The sequence below is a fragment of the Cydia pomonella genome, chromosome 3 (genome assembly GCF_033807575.1).
Source record: "Cydia pomonella isolate Wapato2018A chromosome 3, ilCydPomo1, whole genome shotgun sequence".
NCBI classification, from domain to species: domain Eukaryota; kingdom Metazoa; phylum Arthropoda; class Insecta; order Lepidoptera; family Tortricidae; genus Cydia; species Cydia pomonella.
The window spans coordinates 30,675,928-30,702,508 of record NC_084705.1 but is presented as its reverse complement, the minus strand read 5'-3'; the positions used below and the strand labels follow the sequence as shown (position 1 = coordinate 30,702,508).

The 26,581-nt window shown below is 40.7% G+C and overlaps 1 pseudogene; it reads right to left on the bottom strand.

Moving 5' to 3' along the window:
- Window positions 1-25,629, bottom strand: LOC133516550 (lysozyme-like; annotated as a pseudogene).
- Window positions 25,630-26,581: the final 952 nt, after the last annotated feature.

Genomic DNA, 26,581 nt, shown 5'->3' with positions numbered 1-26,581 from the left:
TTGCATTAAGCATGTACTCCATACACTTGTCTGATATATTGCGCTTTGCTTCTGATCAGCCGTCTTCTTTTCCTGAGCCTGTCAGCGTAAAGGTCTCGTTCGGGGCTCGCCCGCGGAGAGTTCAAGTCTGGACATCTAGAAAATTACATTTAGATCAAGGTAAAAGTTTTAATCATGTGTTTTAAACACAATACATGATTTGATTGGCGCTTTCTATCAACGATTGTCATCTCGGCTACGCCTGGGGATTGTCTCGGTGTCGGAATCGCTTACCCCCGTGTTATTCGTATTTATCTAACATGTCTAAAATTGATTAAGTGAAAAGTAAAGAACCTAGCTGACCCGGTGAACTTCGTATCGCGTGTCTGGGCACTTTCAGGAAAAAGTGTCCTAAAAACGTTTCAAATAAAAAATAAAGATGTCCCGAGTTTTTATAAAAAAATTAAAGTTGTGTCCGATGCCTAACTACAGTTTACTCCTTACGAACGATTATCAAATACATAGATTAGTAAATGAGGGTTAACGTTGCTCAGTATGACCTATTATTCACACCGTAACATATTGCAGGTTCTTAACAAAACACCCGGTACTTATGTGGCATGTTTCTGAATACCCCAATCATTGTGTTAGATTTACCTATAGCCGCAATTAGACTATTTTAGAAATGATAAATGATAAATGGCAGTAATCCTACAATTATGATCATATATCGAATTTGTTACATTACACCATCATAGGTTTGTCATTTTTCAATGACTCATATATGAGTCATAGATATACACTTTCAGTAATCATTCTCATGAAAGAAAACTAGTCAGAACTGGTATATATTTGGTATATGTATAGATATGGAGGGTAGAACCAGTCTTGCAATAAATGATATTCTGAACGCACGCCTATTATTTGTCACTGGCGAACGAGGCGTGGTTTTGTTACTTTATTTTAGTAAATACGTGCTTAAATCAAGTATTATTCAGTGTACGTGTGATATAGGTAGTGTTAAAAACAATGGGCGTCGGAAAAATACCAGAGTTCGACGTGAAAACGGGAAATTGGACTATGTACTGTGAGAGGTTAGAAATGTATTTCCTCGCGAACGATATTAAGGATGAAGTGAAGTTACCAACACTAATCGCCGTAATGGGAGAAGATGCATATCACTTGTTATCTACGTTAGCAAGCCCCAGCCAACCTTCATCTTTGACCTTCACTAGCGCGGTGACACTGCTCAAAAATCACTTACAACCGAAACCCTCCATCTTGGCCGAGCGCTACAGATTTCGGCAGCGGCGCCAGGCAGAGGGAGAAAGTGTAGCTGAGTATGTGGCGGAACTGAAGAAGCTAGCAAAAACATGCGATTTTGGGTCGTCTTTAGAAGAAAATCTCCGCGACCAACTTGTTTGCGGCATTGTAAGTGAGTCGACGCGGCAACGATTGTTCGCGGAGGACGGCATCGGCTACGCGAGGGCGGTCAGTTTGGCTACGACATTGGAGGCGGCAGAAAAGAATGCAGTCGCGGTAGATCGAGACGCTAATAATGTTAACACGGGTGTAAATAAACTAGAAGCGAACCATAAATGTATGGCGTGCGGGGAGATTGGGCATAAAACGGAAGGTTGTAAATATAAAAACTTTGAATGTAGTTGGTGTAAAAATTTAGGCCACTTAAGAAGGATGTGCCCTGAGAAAAATGCAAGACTCGGAGTGACGGGAACGGCGGGTAGCCAGTCACAATCACGCGGAGACGGCGTGACCTATAACGGTAGCGGAGCACGCGGGAACCGATCATCTGGAAGAGGCGGTAGCGGGCGCGGGCGCGGACGCGGAGGTCGCTCGGGCCGCCGGGGCACAAACAACTATTGGGTTAGTTAGTTAGTTAGTTAGTGCTTCTGGGCATTTTCCGCAACTCGACAACCATTGTGCCTATTTTGCGTGAAACGAGGTAGCGCTACTCTAACCACCCCAGCTCCTCCACGAAGCCTAGCAAAGTTTTCAGGCTGCTAATTGCCTCTCCTAGTGTGCACGGATTCCCTAGGTATTTGTTCCTGTATACTTCTACCTGTTTGCAGTCTAGGAGAATATGTTTTGTTGTTTCTTCTTCTTCCATGCACGCTCTGCACATGGGGCTGTCTGTTTTACCCATATTGTGTAGGTGTTTGTTAAGTGTGTTATGTCCTGTAATTAATCCTACTATTTTACGTAGTTGGTGTCGAGGTGTTTTCAGTAGTATTTTGGTGAGTTTGTGGTTCAGTTCCGGTAGAAAATCCTTGGTCTGCCTGCATGTGTCCATTTCATTCCAGTATTTATTGTGCAGTTGTCTGTGATGTAGGTCTAGCTGGTTGTGTATATAGGATATTGGTAGGGGTATGATGGGCTCGGGTCCATATGCCGTCGTTTCTGAGCCTTTCCTGGCCAGTTCGTCCGCTGCATCGTTTCCTCTTGATCCACTATGCCCCTTTATCCATTGAATTGTTACTTTGTTGCCTTCTTTGCTCACTTCCGTGAGGCTTCGATGACATTCGAGTATGAGCTCTGAGTTAATTTTGTCGCTGCATAGCGCTTGTAGTACTGATTTACTGTCTGACAGTATTAGTATATTTTCGTGTTTCACCTGTCGTCTTGTTATAGCATTGCAAGCTTCTATTATTCCCACACATTCAGCTTGGAATACCGTGTTATGTTCTCCCAGGGGTTTTGAGATGTGTATGTTCAGGTCTTCCGAGAAGACACCACATCCTGTCCCTTCAAGTGTTTTTGAGCCGTCTGTGAATATTCTTAGGTTTGTTTGGTCTAGTCCTTCTTTAGGATCCTCTGTTAATGATATGGCGTATTCTTTCCAGAAGATCATAGTTTTTGGTGTTTTGTCGATGGGCGCCGCCAGCATGGGTAGTTTCGAGATCATATTTTCATAGATCTTCTTGTGCGATGAGCTGAAGGATGTCCATAGGTTTAGCTTTTTCAACCGAAGAGCCGTGGCAGCCGCTTCTTTTTGTATATATATGTGTAATGGTAGGAGTCCTAGCATTATTTCTAGCGCCGCAGTCGGAGTAGTTCTCATACAGCCCGTCGCAGCCACACATGCTAGTCTTTGTGTTTTATTTAGTTTGTCTATTACCGTGGTTAGCTGGGTGCGGGGCCACCATACGACCGAGCCATAGCTGATCATTGGCATTATTACCATTTTGTATAGCCACAGTATGATGTGAGGAGCAAGTCCCCATCTCTTGCCCACCATCCTCCGGCATTGCCAAAAGGCTACTGTTGCTTTGTTTAGTTTATTGTCCAGGTGTTTGTTCCAGTTCAGTCTATCATCCAGGATTATGCCTAGGTATTTTACATCCTTTGAAAGTGTCAATCTTGTGCCAAAAAGGGTTGGCAGTTCGTATGTACCCAGTTTTCGTTTGTGTGTGAAGAGAATTGTGTCGGTCTTTTTTGGGTTTACCGATAGGTCATTCTCCTTGCACCATTTCTCTACTATTTTCAGTGCTGTCTGTGTGAGATCACAAAGTGTGTTTATTACTAGGCCGCTGATTAGTATTACTAAGTCATCTGCGTACCCTATAGTCATAAAATGTTCGTTGTTTAATTTTGTTATCAATTCGTTCACCACCAGGTTCCATAGCAGTGGTGAGAGTACTCCTCCCTGGGGGCATCCTCTCATGACTAGTGCTTGATGAGTTTGGTTTTCGGATAGTCTTATTATTCTCTGTCTTAACATATTCATTATCCATTCGGTTACGAGTGGATTGGTTCTATGTCTTTGTAATGCTTGCTGAATGCTGCTAAAGTTTGTCTTGTCAAAGGCTCCTTCTATGTCGATGAAGGTGCCTAGGCATGAATTCTTCCTTGCTAGCGCATTCTCTATGTTGCTTACTACAGCGTGGAGAGCTGAGTCAGTTGATTTCCCTTGACTGTAGGCGTGTTGGTTTGGATGGATTTCTATGTTTTTTAGGGCCGTGTCCTTCAGTTCTCTGTCACATAGTCTTTCTAGTGTTTTTAGCATGAAGGATGTAAGGCTGATTGGTCTGAAAGACTTGGGGTCCGAGTAATCGGTTTTGCCTGGCTTTGGGAGGAAAATCACTTTCACTTCCCTCCATTTATGTGGTATATATCTAAAGGCTATACAGCTGCACAGTAGATTGGATAGGTGTTTGATTAATGTATGTCCACCCCATTTTAGTAGGGCTGGGTAAATTCCGTCTGTTCCCGGCGATTTAAAGTTATCAAAACTATTTACCGCCCAGATCGTTTTGTTATATTCTGTTATACATTCTGCTGTTCTCCATTCGCTTTCAGTTGGATTATAGTTCATTGTATCCTGTTCTGGGTCTTGCTCATTTACTACTTTGCATCCTGGGAAGTGAGTCTCCACCAGTAGCCTTTCTGTCTCAGCTGGGCTGCTAGTGGTACTATTATCTGGTCTCCTCAGGGTGCCCAGTAGTTGTCTTGGTTGGTCTGCAAGGATTTTCCTTGTTCTGTTTGCTTGAGTTACTGTGGATATGTTGTCGCAGAAGTTTCTCCATGTGGCTGATTTTCTGTATCTTAGTCTTTTCTTGTAGTCTGTTTTAGCTGTTTTGTACCTGTCCCAGTCCTCTTCAGCTCTTGTGTTCATTGCTCTGTTAAGTAACCTTCTCATTTTTGTTCTCATTCGTTCCAACTCCGGTCCCCACCAGCTGTTATTGTTATTGTTATTGCCTTTTCCTCCAGCTGATGGAGTCGATAGCGGACATGTGTTTTCGTAGCTTTCAGTTATGTTTTTAATAATTAAGTTTACCTGTTCCTCCAATTCCCTTGTGTTGCTAGGTCTGTTAGTGTGTGTGTTATTGTGTAGTTTACCTTCCAGAAGTTCCTTGTACGCCGCTATGTCCGTGCGTCTCGGGTTTCTTCTAGGTGTGGGTGTTTGGATGTCAGCTGTCAGGTCATACCGAATCCATCTGTGGTCGGAGCAGGATAGCTCGTCCGACACGTGCCAGTTGGATATGTGTTGAGCTGCCAGTCCTGTGCTTAGAGTAATGTCAATTATAGTATTACACCTACGAGTGACAAAAGTTGGTTTGGATCCTGTGTTTAATATATCTAGGTTAGTTGACATAAGGTATTCAACAATATCGTTACCTCTTTTGTTGTTGGTTTCCATTCCCCATAGGTTGTGATGGCCGTTGCAGTCTGCAGATATGACCAGCTCGAGCCTTTCTCGTTCGCAGTAGCGTATGAGGTTGTTCATCTCCACTGGAGGTGGTTCGTCCTCCGCCGCCATGTAGGTGGACGCCAGGACTATCTCCGGTAGACTTGAGTTTTGTGTTCTGAGGAGTTTTATGGCACACACGTCTCTGGAACAGAATTGAGTTAGTGGTTGTGCCATTATGTTTCGAGATATGTATATGCAAGATCTTGGTTTGAAGTGTGTATTGTAAAATAAATTACCTCCGGTATTACCAAGGCCGTTTATGCGTGTGTTCCTGATCCACGGCTCTTGAATCAGGGCTATGGATGTTGGGTTAACCTCCAGCCATCTTCGAAGTTGAGCCGTTGCAGATTCGCTGTGCTGGAGGTTAACCTGGAGGACCTTACAGTGGGAAGGCGCCATCTGGGGATATCCCTTCCGCTGCCTTTCCCTTTAGGTCCAGGAGACTGATCCCCTTTGGTAGACCATCCTCGTCCTCAGAGTCCAGCAAAATGCCTTCCTCGATGTCTGAGGTGTGTGGTTCCGCGCAGTCGGTGTCCATTGCAGAGGGGGTGTTCTTTTCAGGCGCGTGCTCTGCAGATTTGTTCTCCCCTCCGTCAGTGTTCGCCTCTGTTGCGTTTTTCTCCGGTGGAGAATCTCTGAAGCGTCCTCCGCCGTGCTGGAAACGGATGTAGACTGTCCCACACAGGTAGTTCAGTCTTCTTCCCTTTTCCATCACAGCAGGAACAACGTCTTCAGGTATTCCCACCAGGAGTAGGGTACAGGCCCTTTTCTTCAGGGGGATCGCCTGGTGGAGTGTCCACTTCCTCACCATGGCCCACGGGTTCTGGAAGTTGAGGACCCTGCCTATTTTGGTGAGGTTGTCTTCCAGGGACGGGATCAGGATACCGCACCTAGTGTTCCGGACCATCTCGTCCTCCCTCTTTCCAACGAGCTGGTCTCCGTTCTGAAGGGTGGCCGACTCCAGCCACTTCATCAGCCACGCCTTGGTGTTCGCGTCCTGGCACCACAGCTTCAGGTACCCATCCACAAAACTGGGTCTACCTGAGAACGCTGGGGCCTCCGCTGCGGTGTCCAGATCGGTTTCGATGGCTGCTTGGAAGATAGCGTCCCCGATCTTCTTCTCCACCTCTGCAGCATCTTGCTGCGTCAGTCTGCCCGTGCGGTTATTGGTAATCGCCACCGTCAGATCTGATGCTGCTGCCGCCGCATAGGAGGAGGGTAGTTCTCTGTTCCCCGAGGTGGCGTCTGTCCGTTGTTTTTTGTGGTCGCCTCTGGGGGATATGGTTTCATCCAGGCGTGCCCTCTTGGCTTTCCCCTCTGGTTTCTTCTTTGCCTGGGTTTGTTCCGCAGGGGTCGTCGCTCCCTCGCCCTGTCCCTCCGGGGCGTCAACCTCCTGTTTGTTTCCAGAGGAGCGGCTTTCTGCTTCTCTTCGCTTTTGGAGCCGCTGCCTCTTCCTCTGCGAAAGTTTTTTCCGCATAGGTGCGTCTTCTTCGGTCTGGGCAGGCTTCCCTCTTGGTTTGCACCTGATCTCCCAGCCGGGATCTATGACCTGCTTCGAGGGTTCAACAGGTGTCGTCCCACTCTCAGCCGCCATCGTTTTGTCAGTCGAGGGTCCAGCTGTTGAAAGCTCCATCGTCTCTGGCTTAGTCACCTGGGCTGGGGTTCCGATAGGTACCCCGGCTTTCAGCGGCCTCTCCAGCTTCGATGGCTCCTCCTTAGCCTTCCCGCTTTCTATTTGTTTCGCCCCCCTTAGTGCTTCAGCATGTGCCGTCTCATCTAAGGAGGTCGTTTGGTTTTGTTGGTTTTTATTGATTATTTTTTTTGATTTATTGCTATACATATGGTTCCCACGAGTAGCTAGGGATATAAAGGGTCAGTACTACGCAGAGCCCCGCTTGCGTAGACAAGGCTATATTACAACGGGTTTCGCCCGGTACCCGAGGCCTATCGTTCGCGACTGAGCTCCCTCTCAGCCACGCATCCATCGGCACGATCAGTTACACCTTGGATTAGGGTTTTTGGAGTCGAGGTTTTCTCCTCCAGGAAGGGGGGATGTGGATAAATGGATTAAGATGGGAAGGGGGGACAGGAGGGTTGGTCTGGGTAAGGTTTTATGGGTAAATTGGGGGTTTATAGGAAGGGATAAATGGGTCGTTTTCATGGCCCTCAATCTCCGAGCCTCCCCGTGCAGGACACCTTTCCGCTGTATCGACCTTGGCCCCTTGACGTTGTCTCCCTTCATCCGGTCTAAGAACAAGTCTCTTACCGGATTTTAGGAGAGTAACGTCTGGTTCCCCGGTCGATGCGTCAGAAGTGTGTCCACGCGAGGCGGCGGCTTAAAGAGTGCCTTGCTAAGACCCATTTTTAAGGATTTGGGAATGGTTCATGAGGAGTTGTACCACGAGTTGGGATTTGCTCGGGTTCAACCTCCATTGTCCGGGTCTATTGGGTGCACGCGCACCAGGGATTAGCTGACGTGGCGAGCGATCACGGCGGGTATGCGTCGGCGCTGGACAATAGTGATTTGGATGATGACAACGAACCTATGTACCAAATGTCATTAAGCAAATATAAACCGGTATGTATAACGATGTTTGTTCAGAATCAGTTGCTAAAAATGGAAATTGATACCGGAGCCGCCTTATCATGTATTACCCTAGATACTTATTATAAATGTTTTAGTGATTTACCGTTACGGTCCTGTCGTTTAAATTTAACACTATACAATAAAACTGTGATTCAACCGGAGGGTTATGTACGAGTCGAAGTAAGGTACAAAGGAATTACCAAAATATTAGATTTGTATGTTATAGACCAGGGTATCACGACACTTTTAGGTCGACAGTGGCTTGCAGAGTTAGGTATAGGTGTTCCCGCTCCCAGGATTTGTAATATAGACTCAGAAAAAGTAAACAAATCTAATACTCTGAATGAAATCCTTTCCAGGCATGAGTTATTGTTTGACGGCACCCTGGGGCGGTACACGGGCGGCACGGTGCGGCTGCATGTACGCCCGGGCGCCGGTCCGGTGTTTTGCCGCGCGCGCCCGGTCCCGTTCGCGCTGCGGCCGCGAGTTGACGCTGAGCTTGACGCCATGCTCGAGGCGGGCGTCATCCGGCCCATCAGCCGTTCCGACTGGGCCACTCCTCTGGTGATTGCTCGTAAGGGGGACGGCGGAATACGACTGTGTGCGGACTATAAGGTGACCCTTAATCCTAACTTATTGGTCGATAGGTACCCGGTTCCAAAGGTCGACGACCTTTTTAGCACACTCAGTGGACATAAGTTTTTCACTAAATTAGACTTATCACAAGCTTATAATCAACTTGTTCTGGATGAGGCGTCCACGGAGTATACAGTAATAAATACACATAAGGGGTTATACAAATACACTCGTTTAGTTTATGGGCTGGCGTCTAGCCCAGGTATTTTTCAAAAGTTTATGGAAGATCTATTTAAAGGGGTACCGGACGTAGTAATTTTTTACGATGATATATTAATAAAAAGTAAGGACATACGTAGTCATCTTCAAACGATCGAGCAAGTGCTAAGTATATTAGAGTCAAATGGCCTAAAAATTAAAAAAAGTAAATGTGACTTTTTGACTAAGAAAGTTGAATATTTAGGTTTTGTTCTGGATAAGGAAGGTTTAAGGGTAAACCCGGATAAAATTAAACCTATAATCGACATGGCCCCACCGCAAAATAATCACCAATTAAAATCTTTATTAGGTATGATAATTTTTTACGGGAAATTTATAAAAAACTTAGCGTCCCGTTTAACACCACTATATAGCTTATTAAAAAAAGGCAAACATTATCATTGGGGAAAGGAACAGAATGAGGCATTCCTTCAGGTAAAAAAAGATCTTTGTGGAGCGGAGGTATTGGTTCATTTTGACATGTCACGCGTTAGCGTGGTAACATGTGACGCGTCATCGCGAGGCCTTGGGGTAGTCTTGGCACAACGTGCTCCCGATGGCTCCGAGCGCCCCGTCGCCTACGCGTCACGTGCTCTTACTTCCGCGGAAATGCATTACAGTCAAATTCACAAAGAGGCTTTAGCCATAGTTTTTGCCACAGATAAGTTTCATCAGTATTTATTTGGTAGAAAATTCATACTTCGCACGGATCATAAACCTTTAGTAAGCATTTTTGGACCAAATGTTGGTACCTATACCAACTACGGCAGCAAGTCGGCTTCAGAGGTGGGCGATTAAGTTATCAGCTTATGACTTTAACATAGAATATGTGAATACCGATAAAAATACCGCGGATGCCCTATCGCGTTTAATTAATTCTCACAAGGACGAATCAATCGCCACGGAAGAAGTGTTGCCTGAACAGACGTACTTACATTTCGCGTCCGAGGCCCTTTTATTAGACTATAAGGTACTAAAAAAGGAAACTGCTTCAGATCCGATTCTTAGCCGAGTTTTGAGTTACATCGCGGACGGGTGGCCTAGCGACGTAGATATAAAAGAACTTAAGCCATACTTTAATAGACGGAAAGAGATATATAGCGAACTAGGTTGTGTCATGTGGGGACACAGAGTAGTTATTCCAATATCTTGTCAATCCAAGGTAATAAAAGAGTTGCACGACACACACATGGGAGTTGTCAAAACAAAGGCGTTGGCACGGAGCTATGTGTGGTGGCCGGGAGTGGACGAGGCGGTAGAGGCGGCGTGCGGCAGCTGCGAGGTGTGCGCCAGCGTGGCGAGCGCGCCGCCCGGCCACGCTCCGAGTCCCTGGCCATGGCCCAATCGCCCGTGGGCAAGATTACATTGTGATTTTTTAGGACCCATATTAGGGAATACTTATTTAATTGTAGTAGATGCCGGTTCTAAGTGGATTGAGGCCATTCGTATGAAAACAACTACCGCTGGGGCAGTAATTTCAGAGTTAAGGCCAATGTGGGCGAGATTTGGCCTACCAAAACAGGTAGTTACTGACAATGGCCCTCCTTTTACTAGTGCAGAATTTGAATCTTTTTTGTCAAGAAATAAAATCGATCATTTATTTTCAGCGCCTTACCACCCCGCGTCTAACGGTGCCGCCGAGAATAGCGTCAAAATCTGCAAACGGGCAATCCAAAAAGCTATTAAACAAAAAGTAGATATAGATATGGCTTTAAACAGGTTTTTATTATCGTATAGAAATACCGAGCATTACACTACAGGTGAAAGTCCGGCCAGAATCTTACAGGGAAGGAATTTACGTATGCGCTTAGATAATTTAAAACCAAATCGTTTAGACCGTGTAAACGAACGTCAAAAGCAGGATAACGCGGAGCGAGGGCTGCAAGGGCGCGCATTCGCACGCGGCGACGAAGTGTGGTGTCGCGACTACCGCTCCTCCGACCGCTGGGTCCCGGGAAAGGTCTCAGACATTCTAGGTAATACAGACTATAAAGTATGGTGTGATAAGGGAACCGAGGTACATAGGCACATCGACCAACTAAGGCGTAGGGTCCCAAGGGATACGGGTGAAGTACGTACACAGCCTAGATCATCCGTCCGTCGTAGAAACAGCTCCTTAATTGTTCCGCAAGTGGATATGGGCGAGCCGGAACCAGAGGAACGACCAGTCGAGCCGATTAGAGCTAGCGCGAGCGAGGGTGTGAAAAAAGTAGCTTCCCCACAGGCTGCCGCCGTGGACCAGCCCCAGGTTGCAACCGATAAGGTTGATAACACTTGTCCACCTAGAAGGGTACCTAAACCTCCTTTACGTTTCGGATTTGATGAATATTTTTAGAGTTAATTACCACCTACCCTATGTACTTATGATTGTGTCAATTGTTAGCTACATGGGAAAGGTAAGGTTCTAGTGTTCGACACTGCTTACTTGTTTATCCCTTTAATCTAAATTTATGGTTATAGACTGGCCAGCATAGAGTAAATTAATGTAAATCATTAGCATGCCAAACATTCGCATGTTACCCTAATTAGCTATAAATATTATGATATAATTGTATTCCTAAAATAAACATTTCATCATTTGAATGTTACTTACTTATAGATTATTCTTAACTTGTAAATCAAGATTGTGTGCGTTAGATAGTGTCACTGAACATACCCATCAAGACATATCTAAATATGTATATTCACGTATTATCACAGTTGTTTAGAATTAAGAACCAAATAGTATTAAGTTACTTAAGTAGCGATTAAGGGTGGAGGTGTTGGTATATATTTGGTATATGTATAGATATGGAGGGTAGAACCAGTCTTGCAATAAATGATATTCTGAACGCACGCCTATTATTTGTCAAGAACCACGGATGAAAACAGGCCAAAACATACAGTAGGGCACACACATCTGTATAACAATACTCCTAATGTAATTTTGCTTAGAGCCTACACTGGCGATTTGCGAGAGAGTTGAAAGCGAGGCGAGCGTGCGAGTTTGCCGCAAGCGCGCACAGATTTGGCCGCGAGCGAGTATCGATCTCGCCGCGAGCGCCCAACGAATTTTCAACAAAAAAGGATGGACATAACCAATAAGAATAAGCGATATACCATCGGAAAGGTTTTTTATATACTCAATTTTTTTGTATGGTGAGACTTGTGAAATCTCTGGTAAAAAAAATTCTGACTCAAAAAATACATAAGAAAACAAAAATATCGTGACACAAAATCGTCGACAATAAGGAAACCTTCGTGATCTGCGACACAGGTACTTAGTATCAAAAAAAAATAGTTTTGCGGCGATAACTATTTTCAGACAAATATTTGGGACTACCTGCCAAAGTAAAAGTTTTACAACTTAGAATAACCTATCCGGTGAAATACCCTTGTCCTTATTGGTCAAATGGGCCAATTAGCGCTCCCACTTTTGCGTATATATTTCAACGCATCAGCATGCAGCGAATTCGTTCCAGAACTTTCCCGCAAATTACCAGAGTAAGGTACTTAAGTTTTCCCGTAGTGCTCGGAAAAAAAACTGTTTTATGAAGATACTTATACGCTTGTACACCTCACTTACTTGTATATTTCCTTTGTGATGGTATCGTCATTCTTACACCGCACGGTCCACTGGTTCCAGTATTTGAAGCCCTCTTTGTGGAAGATGTCTACAGCGCACGCTGTGTCGTCCGCAATATCGTCATCTAGTAGCGCTGTAACCAATTTAAACTATTAAATATAATGGTTTCTACCTTGTTTTATATTATTTTATCCGAAACACATTGAAAATACTATTAAATTAACTAGGTAATCTTCAATTTTAAGTAGGTATGTCCTTTTGTTCTGCAGGAATAACATTTGAGGAGAATAGTGTTTGGAAACGCGAAGCATGAAAATCGTAATTTAATAACCTGCCTCTCTATCACTCTTGCATATTCAAACGATAGAGAGACAGATAATGAATTTCGATTTTCATGTTTCCCGGTAGTCCCTCTATAACAGCTAGTTACCGGGAATTAGTGTGAATGAACGCAACAAGTAATCGAGGCATATTACTACACCTTATATAAAAACTTTTTGCAAAATAAACGTAAACCGACTTCAAAAAGGATAAAATAAATTAGTATCCTTTTTAAGTATATGCGTTACAAACTGATATGTTTGAAGGTTCAGTACCCCTAGTGTAACTAAATTCGATTTTGAAACTTGACGTACGCGTTTGCGTTTAGTCTCATTTTGTATTGGATTTAGGAAGAGCGCGCCAAGCGGGACGTTTTGGAACCTCAAAATCCTATACAAAATGAGACTTAACGCAAACGCGTTCGTCACGTTATGATGTCGATCAAAGTTACACTAGGGGTACTGTATAATTTAGACTCACAAAACTCGAGTTCTATACAGTATAGTATAATCAAAAAGCGCCAAAATTTACTAAATGAATTGTCTGCGCAATTCATTTAAAAACTATTAGGGAATAAAACGAACGATCGCCAAACCATCATAAAGTAAGATGAGTCCCGACTCGACCACTTAAATAACACTAGAAATGGCGAGAAACTAACTCAGACCCAGCTAACTTAAACCGACATTTTACGAGCCACGGTCGCATTTAATTTAAGAATACAATTTAATACTGGCGGTTTCTGGCGCCCTGGTACGTCAATCTAGAAAGTAATGACAGATGGAGACGTTTAATCGCATTTATGAATACCAGACGACGTGTTATATTTTTATCACGTGATAAATAAATTAGACAGTTCGAAACAACAGGCCAATTCGAGTTTTAGTTATTAAATCTCATTACAATATGACACTCAGAATCAGAACCAGAATTTTATTGGTAAAACTCAATATTTTACATGTCATTTTTTCATAACAAAAAAAAAACTAAAAATAATTTACATAATTCATTAACTTGACCTGATACTGATCAAATAGCATATCCATATGTAGCCGCCGTGCAGGTCAGGATCTCGACGACTCAAATAAAACTTCGATTTATAATAAAGTGAAGTATAATCATCCAAAAGGTACTGGTTTACAAGGGTTCTTGCCAAAACGGTTAAATGTAGAAAGTGTTGATTGTATGGAGGATGATGAAAGAGTGAATTTGCAATATTTGATCAGTACAAAAGTGGTTTAAATTTCGACGCTTCTAATTGGCCGCGATACAAAATATGTGGAGCGCTCCTATTGGTGCTTTTGAAAAGCTTCCGAATACTAGCCGAGCCCGACGGCTGCGTTTGGCTACTGAATTTGGAATATTTTTATCTGATCTGTCTGTAGCAAAAGTGACGATTTTATAATTTTATTTATTAGATCTAATTTCAATATACTGATCTATCAGTGTCAAAGGTGACGGTTGAAGGTTGACATAGTGGCCAATTCAGCAGGTCCTCTAAATGAGTTCGGAACTATATGAAATTGGAATGATATCAGATCCATGTTAGATCATAGACTCTAGCCACACTAACTTTGCACATACTTGGCAGTAAGAATGCATACATATCCCTACTTGACAAAGCACTTGGCATTGGCATGAAAACTTAGAGTAGTCCGACTTTATTATATTATAGTACCTAGTAGATGTAACAGGTGTATTCTGATTTTAATAACAGATTATGATTTAGATCAGATCCAGAAAGATCTGGATTCATAGTGTTAGTAACTGTATAGTGTTAGAAATTTTGTCTGTAAAGAATATAAGATGTTTTTCTAACTTACGCAATATACTTGTCTGCGAAAGCATCGTTACTGTTGGTATATTATATCCTAACAGACCAATTCCAACAATAGAATGTGATACTAATTTGTGATCTTACATAGATCTGACATAATTCCTAATAAATAGAAATAAATGAATCTAAACCTATACTTACAACGACAGGAATAATTTAATAGATTTTTTGGACTGTTTTTCAGAGCACATTCTTTGTAAATAAATAATCAAAACATTGTATGACAATCAGATGAACCTCGCTGCTGTAGCGTTCTTTTAATTAAACAGACTGGCTGACTCCTGATCGCATAATCCCAAATGCTTGAAGTCCAAGTACAGATTGAGTTCTCGAGTGTTCTGATACTAAAAATGCACAATCGTTATACAGGAACTAGGTTTGGAGAAATACTGGATGTAAATGTAACAGGTAAAAATATCATGCGTATTTTACTAGTTGACGTTGATTCTTGGTCTGTCTGCTTTTACATTCTAAGTCGGTAAGAGTATTTATAGGGACCGTGCGCGTTGGAGGGTCTGCCATCTTTTGGCCTGAATCGGAACAATAAACATGTAAATTTACACGTCACGTGTTTTCTTGTGCATAGTAGGTTCTGCCATCTTGTGGGCTACATTGGAACAATTAACATCACATTTACGCCTCGCGCCAAAAATCTGACAGCTCATGTGCTGCCTCCTATAGTTCATGCACGCTCCCTATACCTGACGCGGCCAATGATGATCCCTATGACAGTTCATTTTTGTATGGATTAACTGTCAATTGGAATTGTTTTATTTATTTAGAAATTTAACAATTAGGTACGTAATAAAAATACGGTAAAAGCTAGGATTTCAAACCCATCGTAATTTTGTGACTCGTCCCGTGCACCGGACGTAAATCGGATTGTAAACCGCCGGACACCGGAAAATCTAAATTTCGTTATCTGCGTCCTATCACTCTTGTATATTCGAGCGATAGAGAGGCAGATCACGATCAGAGATCTTGGATATGAATTGTTAATTGTCTGCGGTTGTAACACAAAATCAAGAGCGAAAGATTTACGAGTATTTTGAGAAAAAAAAAAACACTCAAAATTAAGCTTGCATTAAACCCACCGTCAAAACAAACAAGCCAAAAACCTACTCACATTTTTTTTAAATACTTGCAAGTATTAAAAAAATACTTCACTCAAAAGCTCGCAGTTTAAACCCGTCGTAATTTTACGACTCATCCCGTGCACCGGACGTAAACCGGATCGTAAACCGCCGGAGACGGATTGTTTGTTTGTGTGTCTATTTGTCGACGCTTGTTAACTGCAACTTTCTTGCATAGAATATTTTTTTCAATTGGAAGGCTATGTAAATGTAAACAAGATATTAGTTCACTAATGGCGCAGTACTAACTTTATAGTTACAAACAAACAATAGGCTTAAAAGAGGGTAAAATAATGTGTAATGTTGTGATAGGTAAGCTAAAATGTTTTTTTTTATTACCCTCCCGTCTAAAGTCTTGCAAATGAAAGTATATTTTTTTTCTTCGACGACTTCGACGTTCTTTAAGAACGACACAAAAAATATTACTTAATTGTCACTAACTTTTGACTTCAAATATTAATCCAAATATTAAGTAATCTACGCCCAATGTTGAATTTCTTTTTTTTTTTTCCAAGAAACCAAACCGAAAAATGTTCTTGTACTAAGATCGGACTAATAGCTATTTTCAACTCTAAAACAAAGATAATAAATTGCAAACGCTGTAAACGTCCAGTCTTTTTTCATTAAAATTTTACTTTTTCACACTTTTTTTATAACGTTCGTAACAGATGACTGACACGACTGAGCGGTTACTCCAACGTAGGGAAAGGAGAGGAATAAAAAGGCGTCACATATTGCATTGCTAGTGATGTATATAAACTACTATTTTGGTAGCAATTGTGATCATACGATCTTACCCTCCGTCCGATCTTAGCCGGGTAAATTTATATTATTGAGAATCTCTTCTGTGTTGAAAGGTCCTATGGCAGAGTCGCGTAGAAATATGGCGGAGCTAAAGCCGACTACCTATTTGTCTGTCATGTTGTGTTTTGTCGTGACGCATCAGAACGGCAATCGGTTTAAAAGCTTTAAAGCAGGAGGTAGATTCTAAATTACAATTTGGAATGGTTTTGATGCGACCTCGACGATTGTCGTGGTTATTGGTGCGCACCTCACGCACGACTCTTACTTCATTCCCCATTCAACAGTCAGTGTAAGCGATCTTCAAGGTTGTACTAAAACCAATTGAAATCTTCAAAATTAATCGAGCTCCAGATATAATAATAAATAGTCTGGATAACCAATTTTTCAGTAAAAAAAGGCGCGAAATTAAAATGAAAGATGGACTCTTTTCAAATTTGCCGCTTTTTTCAACTGAGAAAATTGGTTTGTTAATCTATAGTATGCAGGATATCACGCTACACAGAATTTTGTGCTACAAAATGCTGTGTAGAGTGAACACAGCATTTCGTCTTAAGAGGCTGTCAATACCTAAAGCGCGCACACTGTCTATTTGTATCGGAGTAAATGAGACAGCACTGTCGCATGTTACTGGGCCTGGGTAAACGAATAATAAGAATTTTTTTTAAATAAAAAAAAGTGAATTATTAGTGTAATATTTTACTCGTCAGCGGTTTAGATATAAATGTTTTGAAATTGTGATTTTAATTGCAGACCCATAAGTCAAAACAATAAAGACATAGAACCGTTTAATTGTGATTTTAAGACCAATCTTTGCAATTATTTTGTATCGAGCCGATTTCGTTCAATCATGTATCGAGTACAACCACGGTCTTTGAAATATAATTAATATGAACATATATTTTTCTTACTTGACTAAAACAAATAGTCTTTCTTAAAAAACTGTTTAAGTAACATCAATTTCAAGGACATTGGGTGTTGACAGCCTCTTAAGAAAATAGATGCTTACATTCGCAGGCGACGTTGCACTCGCCACCTTTCTTCCCCGATCGGCACCAGCGGCTGGGGATCTGAAACACATTCACATTAGTTAACTGAACATAACGATCCACAGTGTCATCATCTTCCTGGCGTTTTCATCACCACTAATAATAGGAAAAGGTACCTCGGGGTACGTCCTTAAACTACGTCCAAAAGAGAGGTATGGGCATTGTGAATGTCATCTCGCTTTGTGTGGTAGGGCACAGCAGCGGAGCCCAACTGGGGATGTACCTCCATCTTACAGAAAACCGCAGCCAAATAACACTAGACCCTACTCATAGTGTTGTGTTCCTGCAGGTGAGTAAGGTTGCCAGAGCTCAACGGGGGGGAATGCTAGGGTCGACAACGCGCATGTGACTCCTCTGGAGTTGCAGGCGTACATAGGCTACGGAGACTGCTAACCATCAGGCGGGCCGTATGCTTGTTTGCCACCGACGTAGTATTAAAAAAAAAATTGGCATTAGGTACTAAATAGTTTTTACAAAAACCACTGCCTAGATTGCTAGGTCTTGTTGCTATTACAACTATTTCCTCACGATGTTTTCTTTCGAAGCTTTGAAATTTGCACGCCCTAACCGCTAGGCTACAAACGCTTAATACACACATCGTATTCAGAAATATTACATAAGTACATGGTAGCGATCTAGCGTCTCACTTGCATATTACAGTATTTGATTGGTGTGAGGGAATACGGATGACGACACATGTTGAATTGTATTACAAAATCAAGTAAAATAAATACAAATGAGCAATGTACCGAAATAATGTGAAAATCAAAATAATATGCAATGATAAAAGAATACAAGACTGAAAGTTTCAAATTTAACGTTATATTTTACTTCCTTAACGGTACCATTCGATTCCTTACATTTTATCCAAAGAAAAATTGTATCGCAACTACGAGTATATACATAAACGCAATATTTCACCATCAAAATTGCAATTTTCTTGTTTTCCATACTTCGAGATGGGCTCTCAGTGTCCGTCACGTCACTTTCCTTGCCAGTCTTGCGTAGTGTGACTGCAGCCTTGAATAACAAACTACCCAGGACATTGAACGATGCTCTAAGAGACGTTTGCAAGGCAGCCAGGACCTCTATACCAATCTGACACCTGACGCAATCGGTTTGCTACGTGGCCTAATAAGTTATACTTTTAGTCATGCCTACAATGTTACGCCATACGATTAAATAAATAACATTTTGAAAAGTTGATACTAAACAGGTTACCTGATAAAGTCCATAATATTTCTTCCCGCTCGGCGTGATGACGAAGTGCCTTGTATCCCTGTTGCTCACTTTCTCAATTAGGCACACCCCTGTCAATTAAATGCCAACCATAAAATATACAGACATTATAAAAGGCTTACGACTTTGCGACTTTTGGAATACCGTAAGGGCGGTTTCAGACTAGCGTATTTTTTGCGCATATACGGTCGTTACGGCGTTAGCTTACGCGCGCGTTACTTTTCCCTACATTTGGTCTATACGAGCGTGTAAACGCTCCGGTGCGTAAGCTCGTATAAAATGGTATTCTGAAATCGCCCTAAGACCTCCCGACTACAGGGCGTTTTGTTACATATAACTAACCATACTCTGAGGGGCGAATTGGCTACTTGACTGTTTTTTGTAAATAATGTCAAACGATCTTGATTTTCCTGAGGATCAAATGTCTATACAGGACTCAATGGCATTTAAGCAACACAAAGATCAGAAATGAGAGTTAAAATCTGACGCTCGCACTCGACGATTGAAACGCCTCTAACAAAATGATAAGGTGATGTGACGTGACATCATATAAGTCTTTCCTAAATGTATGGAAGATCAAGGAAATTGCCATTTTGACCCTGAAATATTGCATTTATGTGTATAGTTGTCATACAATTTATTTTTTAATAAAATGTAAGGAATCGAGTGGTACCATTTTCTTTTCTATTTTTGAAAGACATAATTTTTTTTGGGACTTCGTAGTTTTGATTTTTTTTATAATCTCAATAAAAAAAATTAAATTCCACTTTTTTATAATGGATGGCTCATTTTCTATCCATTTAACTAAATTTTGTTATAATATTCAACATGTGTCAAGTATCCAATTATAGGTCATACTGAACATTTCTTACTGTGGGATGAAATCCCAAATCACAAAAAAAACTGAGTAAAGTACAATTGTCAGACTTTGACTATCATTTGTGACTTTTGTATGGTTTTAATGCAATGGGTCCCATATAGATTCCCAAAACAAACCTGATCGATTGATACCATTAACAACTAGCCTATTTAAATGTCGCAGTACAGTCAGCGTCAAATACTTTGTAGCAACCAAAGTAGCCAAATAGTTCGGTACACCATATATTTAGTATGGTGTACCGAACTATTTGGCCACTTTGACTGCTACAAAGTATTTGACGCCGACTGTACATACATTAAGTAAACGCAATATGCCTACTAAGATGTCGAAGTCACCCGTGTTGAGAGCATTACCGAAATCCAAGAATTATAACACTGTGATATACCAAATCTGCACGTATATCTGCAGTATTTTTTACAAGAGCGATAATTGTCCTGTGCCGTGTAGGGTAACCGGGTTTATATGGGTTAGTGAGCGCATGTCTGCTCAAAACGGTAACCTATTTATGTGCATAAATAGGTTAAGACACGAGAGAAAAAACCAAAACAACACAAAAAAGGAAGATTGGATTTGATACTTGTTTTAATAAGCGATGGTGTGTTTGACGAAGCTTGTTGTTTATTATTTATAAGTTTTTAGTGTAATTTACACTAAGTTTGTGACGATGCATGTGCGGATTACATTTGTGTTTTGACGAAGGATGAAAAAAACGATTTACGAACATAGTTATAGTACTGAACTATTATATCGTTGGGTGGTATATAGTAGATTTATGCTCCACACAAACAAAATTACATGACCAGTCACATTGAGAAATTAGTTTGATCTTCTATTTTTATTGAAAATAATACGGTAATCAGTTGTATGTACGTTAGTAGGTACGTTAGTTATGAATAGTGACACAGTGTTTGTGATAGAATGGGATGTTACAACGCCTACAGCCATATTATGTACTAACTGTTGCCCATAACACACACACTTTCAAACCGACGACCAGTTTGGCCTAGTGGGTAATGGCCCTGCCTGCGAAGCTGATGGTCCCGGGTTCAAATCCTGGTAAGGGCATTTATTCGTGTGATGATTTGAATGCTCATGCGTGGATATGTTCCTGAGTCATGGGTGTTTTCTATGTATTTAAGTGTTTATAAATATTTATATATTATATATATCGTTGTCTAACTACCCTCAACACAAGCCTTATTGAGCTTACTGTGGGACTTAGTCAATTTGTGTATTAATGTCCTATAATATTTACTTATTTTTTTATTTATTTAAACCCTTTTTAACCCGATTAGGGTATAAATTTTCAAAAACGGTGAAATCAATTTCTCGTTTTTTATGAAAATGTCTTATTAAGAAGTTTCAAGTTTCTAACTTAATATAAAACTTCCCGTTTTTATACCCAACAAAATATCCCTCAGTTTATCTAGGAAATTGACAGTGATATCGCTTTCCCGCTACTGCAAAGCTCCAGCCCGCGTAGCCAACATGCCAAGCGTTAACGGTCCGTAGCGAACGAAACGCAACTGTCACTGTCGCACTATTATGGAAGAGTGATAGAGAGAGATGAATACGCTACGGAGCGTTAACGATTGGTATGTTGGCTACGAGAGCTGCAACACTGTTTTAGTTTCAATCTGAACAGATTATGACCACGTTAACTTTGCACAGCCGTTTCATTAGTAATGCTTACATATCCCCATAGGCTCCATAGTTGATGTAGCACTTGGCATGAAAACTTAACGTGGTCCGACTCTATCACTTTTTTATTCCTAGTTGTATTTGATACGAAAAAAAAGCGCTGATGGCTTAGCGGTAAGAGCGTGCGACTTGCAATCCGGAGGTCGCGTTCAAACCCGGGCTCGTACCAATGAGTTTTTCGGAACTTATGTACGAAATATCATTTGATATTTACCAGTCGCTTTTCGGTGAAGGAAAACATCGTGAGGAAACCGGACTAATCCCAACCAGGCCTAGTTTACCCTCTGGGTTGGAAGGTCAGATGGCAGTTGCTTTCGTAAAAACTAGTGCCTACGCCAAATCTTGGGATTAGTTGTCAAGCGGACCCCAGGCTCCCATGAGCCGTGGCAATATGCCGGGACAACGCGAGGAAGAAGAGATTTGATACGAATAGGTATTGTCAATAATTATCATACTTACTTCGTGGGAAGATCCGTGTTATAATTCAAGGAAAACCCATTGTTAAAAAGATAGGCACACAAGTCACACAACACACGTAACAATAAACCGTTACCCTGGCTGGCGAAACGCAATTGAATCTGAGTAGCCTTATCACGAGTTTGACACTGCCCTGACACTGTCATTTTCGCTAGCGTGTGTGTAACTCACTTTCTATGCATCTCGCTCGTAGTAAAAACCTTGTACCTGTAGCCTTACCACGAGTTTCACACTGACATATTCGCTAACGTCTGCATAACTTATTTTCTATACACCTCACTCGCACTAATAAACTAGTACATATTGTAAAATTTTACGGCTGTTACTTCTCAATGCACAATGTTATGGTATCTTATAGCGGTGTGAAAACATATTTCACATTAATACGATTTCACGATATTCATTATAAAGGATAATAATATTAAATGTAAATATTTATTTTCCTTTTTTATTGTGGAACGTACCACATTACAATCTATAAATTGTATATACAGATGTCAATCACAATGAAAACATCAACGATGCCTCCGATGCTCATGTCCTCAGAGTTGGTTAAGGTTGAAAACCTTAAACTGCAGATGTCGCTAGTGACGTTATCACAGTTGAAATGATTAAATTCGCGGTGAATGACGGATGGTGAGCTGGCGCAATTGGTAACGCATTGGACCGGCAATCGAAAGATGTGGGTTCGAGTCCCACGTTGGCCAGAGTTGATCATCGTTGATTTTTTCATTGTAATTGACATCTGTATATACAATTTATAGATAATAATATTATAATATCTGAGTAATCGTCCCCTATTCACTGTTTACTCACTCTTCAAACACACTCCGGGAATTCGTGTGCGAACGTGGAACAAGATGTGCGTGGAAAGGCTGTACGAATAAATATATTAAAATGGGTCACTCATGTTTTATCTGACCAGTGACAGTTTAAAGTCTCACGGAAGTTTTGTTATTCGACTTTGTACGGTTTTCAAACAGCTATTTAACCAAAACTCAAGTCGGCGCTATACTTACTCAACCTCGTATCTATATATTAGATTCGTATATCAGATACGAGTTTGAGTAAGTATAGCGACGAAATGCTACATCGCGCAACGCTGCCCCTGCGGTTCGTGCCGTAATATCGGCCCGTGTGTGATGGCTGCATTTATTTCGTGAATCGTGATGAGCAAAAACTGATTGTTGATCAGTTATTCAAAGGATTTTTTTGTTATAAAGATGTCCCTATTGTACCTTTAAATCCATTTAAATATTGTCTTTATAACTAACTGTTTTAAAATCATAAATGATTCGCTACTTTGATTTTGCGATACATAAACATAAACTGGATCTCAAAAACATCAATAGTAACAGATGAAACAAATCTCCAAAAAGTATCTACCACCAGGAACTACTTTCAAAATAGAGATATGTCTCTACAGTTCGCGTTCTAAATTATCTCTCACAGTCTTTAATTGTTCTATAATCTATACGGGGACTTATATAACTTTTTGTAAAGCTATGAGAGAATGTTAAATAATTTTGACGCGTTACTTTTGATGCAGACTGTACTACATTTCAAATTTAAATGCTGGTATGTAAATCACAAACAATACGTCAAGATTCTAAATTAAATCAACTAAGTTATTGACAGAGACACATTTGAATTTGGACTCATTTTAAAGTTACTTGAGTTACTTATGTTCAATCCTGATTTTCTGGTTCCAAAGATACTTTTATGTAGCAGAGGTTTTATGAAGAGAGATTTTTATTGAAATATATATATTTTTACTTATGTAAATGAATGTACTCTCCAAGTACCTAGTGGGAAATGTAATTCAAAGTTTCTGTATTGTTAACGTGCTTTAAATCTTCCACTGCACTAATACCTATTTTATTATGTATATTTTCTTAATAACACTCTTTTCATTATTTCCTTATAATATTCTACTCACATTGTCCAAGGAAATGATCGTTAGGGATTCCCACTCTACTCAATTCACGAACAAGTTTACATCTCGTATCGAACCTCTTTGCCCACGCACTGGCACACAACACAATTAAACATAAAACGTGTGATATCCTCATGACTTGAATTGATACTGGCATATAAACAAATAAAGATTAAAATCCAAGTCAACACGAAAGCGCAAGATTGATAAAATATCAACAAAGGATTAGAGACTCTGTTGATATTATAATGAGGTTCAAAATGAAACGAATTAAAGTGGTAAGTAGAGTCAAACTTTTTGCGGCCGTTACGCGTTCGGAGTTTAAATGTCAATGTCATGCGTTGTATAATAATTAGGTGCGGACCGCCGGCTTCATTGTGGTACAGGTAGGACTTTGTACGTATGTTTAGGTACTCATTATGTAATCGTTTTTTTTTAAAGTTTGTATTTGTTTGTGCTCTGAGGAATTGTTTGACATGATGCCAATGGCCACTTTCTATCACCGCACCGCTCGCCGTCGGCAGGGTGTTCATCCTCGCACCTTAGAACCTAAATAGTCGCGTACTGTGTGGTTCAAGAGGAATTTCCTCCCGCGGACGCACCGGCTGTGGAATGAGCTCCCTTCCGAGGTTTTCCCGAGTGTCTACAGTATGGGGTTCTTCAAAAAAGGAGTGTACAGGTTTTTAAAGGGTTGGCAACGCGCATGTAACACCTCTGGAGTTGCAGGCGTCTATAAGCTGTGGTGACTACCTACCATCAGGTGGGCCGTATGCTTGTTTGCCACCGTCGTGGTATAAAAAAAAGTAAATTTTTAATTCCTCTTCACTTGAAATGGGGATAAAACCACTTACACTTGCATTAATTTCCTGCTATTTCATGATCTTCCGATTTGAACGACAAATGTTTTATGTAATAGTTTTATTTTTCTCTAGAACGGATATTGTACCTCTATTACATGTAACTTTTATAATTATGTACCTAACCTGTATACGTTATCTATTTATGTAACCTCTGGACACATTGATAAACGTGCATTCAACTTAGGAATGTTTTTTGTTTGAAAGTGTGTTTTTTTAATAGTTAACGGTAGTTGTATTTTACAAATAGTTGCATAGATATTTGCTTATCAAAAATATAACCACTTATTTAAGTGTAATTTTGTTATTTATAGCCACATTTAATGTTATCAGTGCTAAGTCGTTAAGATAGTGTTTCCTCAGATTACTATTTCTCATGCTAAACAGTCGTAATGGTCCCTCAAACCCAGTTTAAATTTGGAACTTAATGCTCGACAATACGGTAAACAATTGATTGAATTGTCCAATGGATGTTACGATGTTATACGGAGTAGGCTAGATTAGCAGTAAGAATGTCAATACAGCTACCGTTTCTGCGCACCTTTTGATTTTCTGTAGACAAAATAATATAAATTATCGATTTCTAGTTTGTGTTTAATTACTTTGTGATAGCATAGTGTTCCAATGCTCGGGATAAATAAGCCTCTATAATTTCAATTCTTTTCGATTTAGGGCAATATTTAGAACCCGTCTAGGATATCCTGAAATACAGTCATATTCTGCTTAGTGCCTGGGTTTCCGCCAAAAAATATAGGTTATTAATCTGTAATGTTTAGATAAATTTGGAATATTGAAACATGAATATTCATTTTAATAAAAAACCGTACATCCTACGTTTTAGATTGGAGATATATACGTGATATCTTTAAATTACTTACGCGATACCTCGCCACCGAGACACATCTGAATCGTAGTAACTTTTCTCCTTGTTTTCGTCATGTGAGAGTTCGCCACAATTAAAACCTTATTTTCTCCTTTAATAAACAAAACTCCAAATCCAAAAAAGTGCCGGTTAACCTTTTCCCAGGAAGTCCTATGTTAATAGGTTCCCTTTCGAGGTATGTTTTGAATACTTACAATTTCCAAGAAAAGTTTTTTCAATCCTTTCTGCTTCATCAACTCGGCCGCCAACTTGCAGCGCGTGAACAATTTACCGTTGCACACACTAAACACAACCAGCAACACACAAATGTGTGTATTTATGTGCATTGTATACTAATGCGGAAAACGAGTGGACGCTACTTATATAATCGCGCGAAGTAATCTGGAAAATTGATGTATACACTGATATCACTTGTAATATACAAGTTAGTTACACTTTTAATTAATACGTAAGTTGGTATTAGTTGTTTGTTAGTTCCAAAAACTGCTTCTCGATCATTGTTGAATGCACGGTGTCATCAATGAACCAGAATAACTATAAAAGACTTAACTATATAGTTCGTGTCATCCACGATGACGCGCAGATTAGTCAAAACTAACCTTTAATGACATGACATTACGGGTGAAGGTATGTCTTCGCTCAAAATGAACCACACGGGAATTGTGCCTCGACCGGCTCTTGCACATCGCTCAAGTTGACAACGTCAAATATTGTAATGCGCAATAGGATTGACATATATAAGCAGCTTTTGTTTTAATTGCGAGATATAGTGTATTGGTTAATATGCAAGGCTGTGCGGGCGGGCTATATTTATGAAGAAGGGATATCTTATGTTATGTTATGACGGGGGCCCTTGCGGATACACTTCTACCTATAGGGATCTTTTGTACAGTTGCCCCTTAGGAAAGATCAGTCAACTACTCATGAGCTTTTCGACCATCTGCATGTGCCGGATGATGGAGCTCATGAGTAGCACTTTGAATTCCCTTGGTTTCAGATAGCCTGCTCCAGAGTCCTTCATTCTTTGTCTGGCAAGGGCATCATATTTACACATCAGGTGTATTACTGTCTCTTCCTTGCCACACATTCGTGTTGTCAGAGTGTCCCATCTTGCCAAAAACTCCTTTGACTTCTTAATGGCCAGTAAACAAACACCCAGGTTATAATTTGGAGTTGTTTTTTGCTAAGTTTCCTTAGATTTTTGCTCTAAACGGAGTCTACTCCTTGCGTAAAGAGCTTTAAGTGCTTTAGACCCGTCAGACTGTCCCATCATTTTTGATGTTTGATCATAGT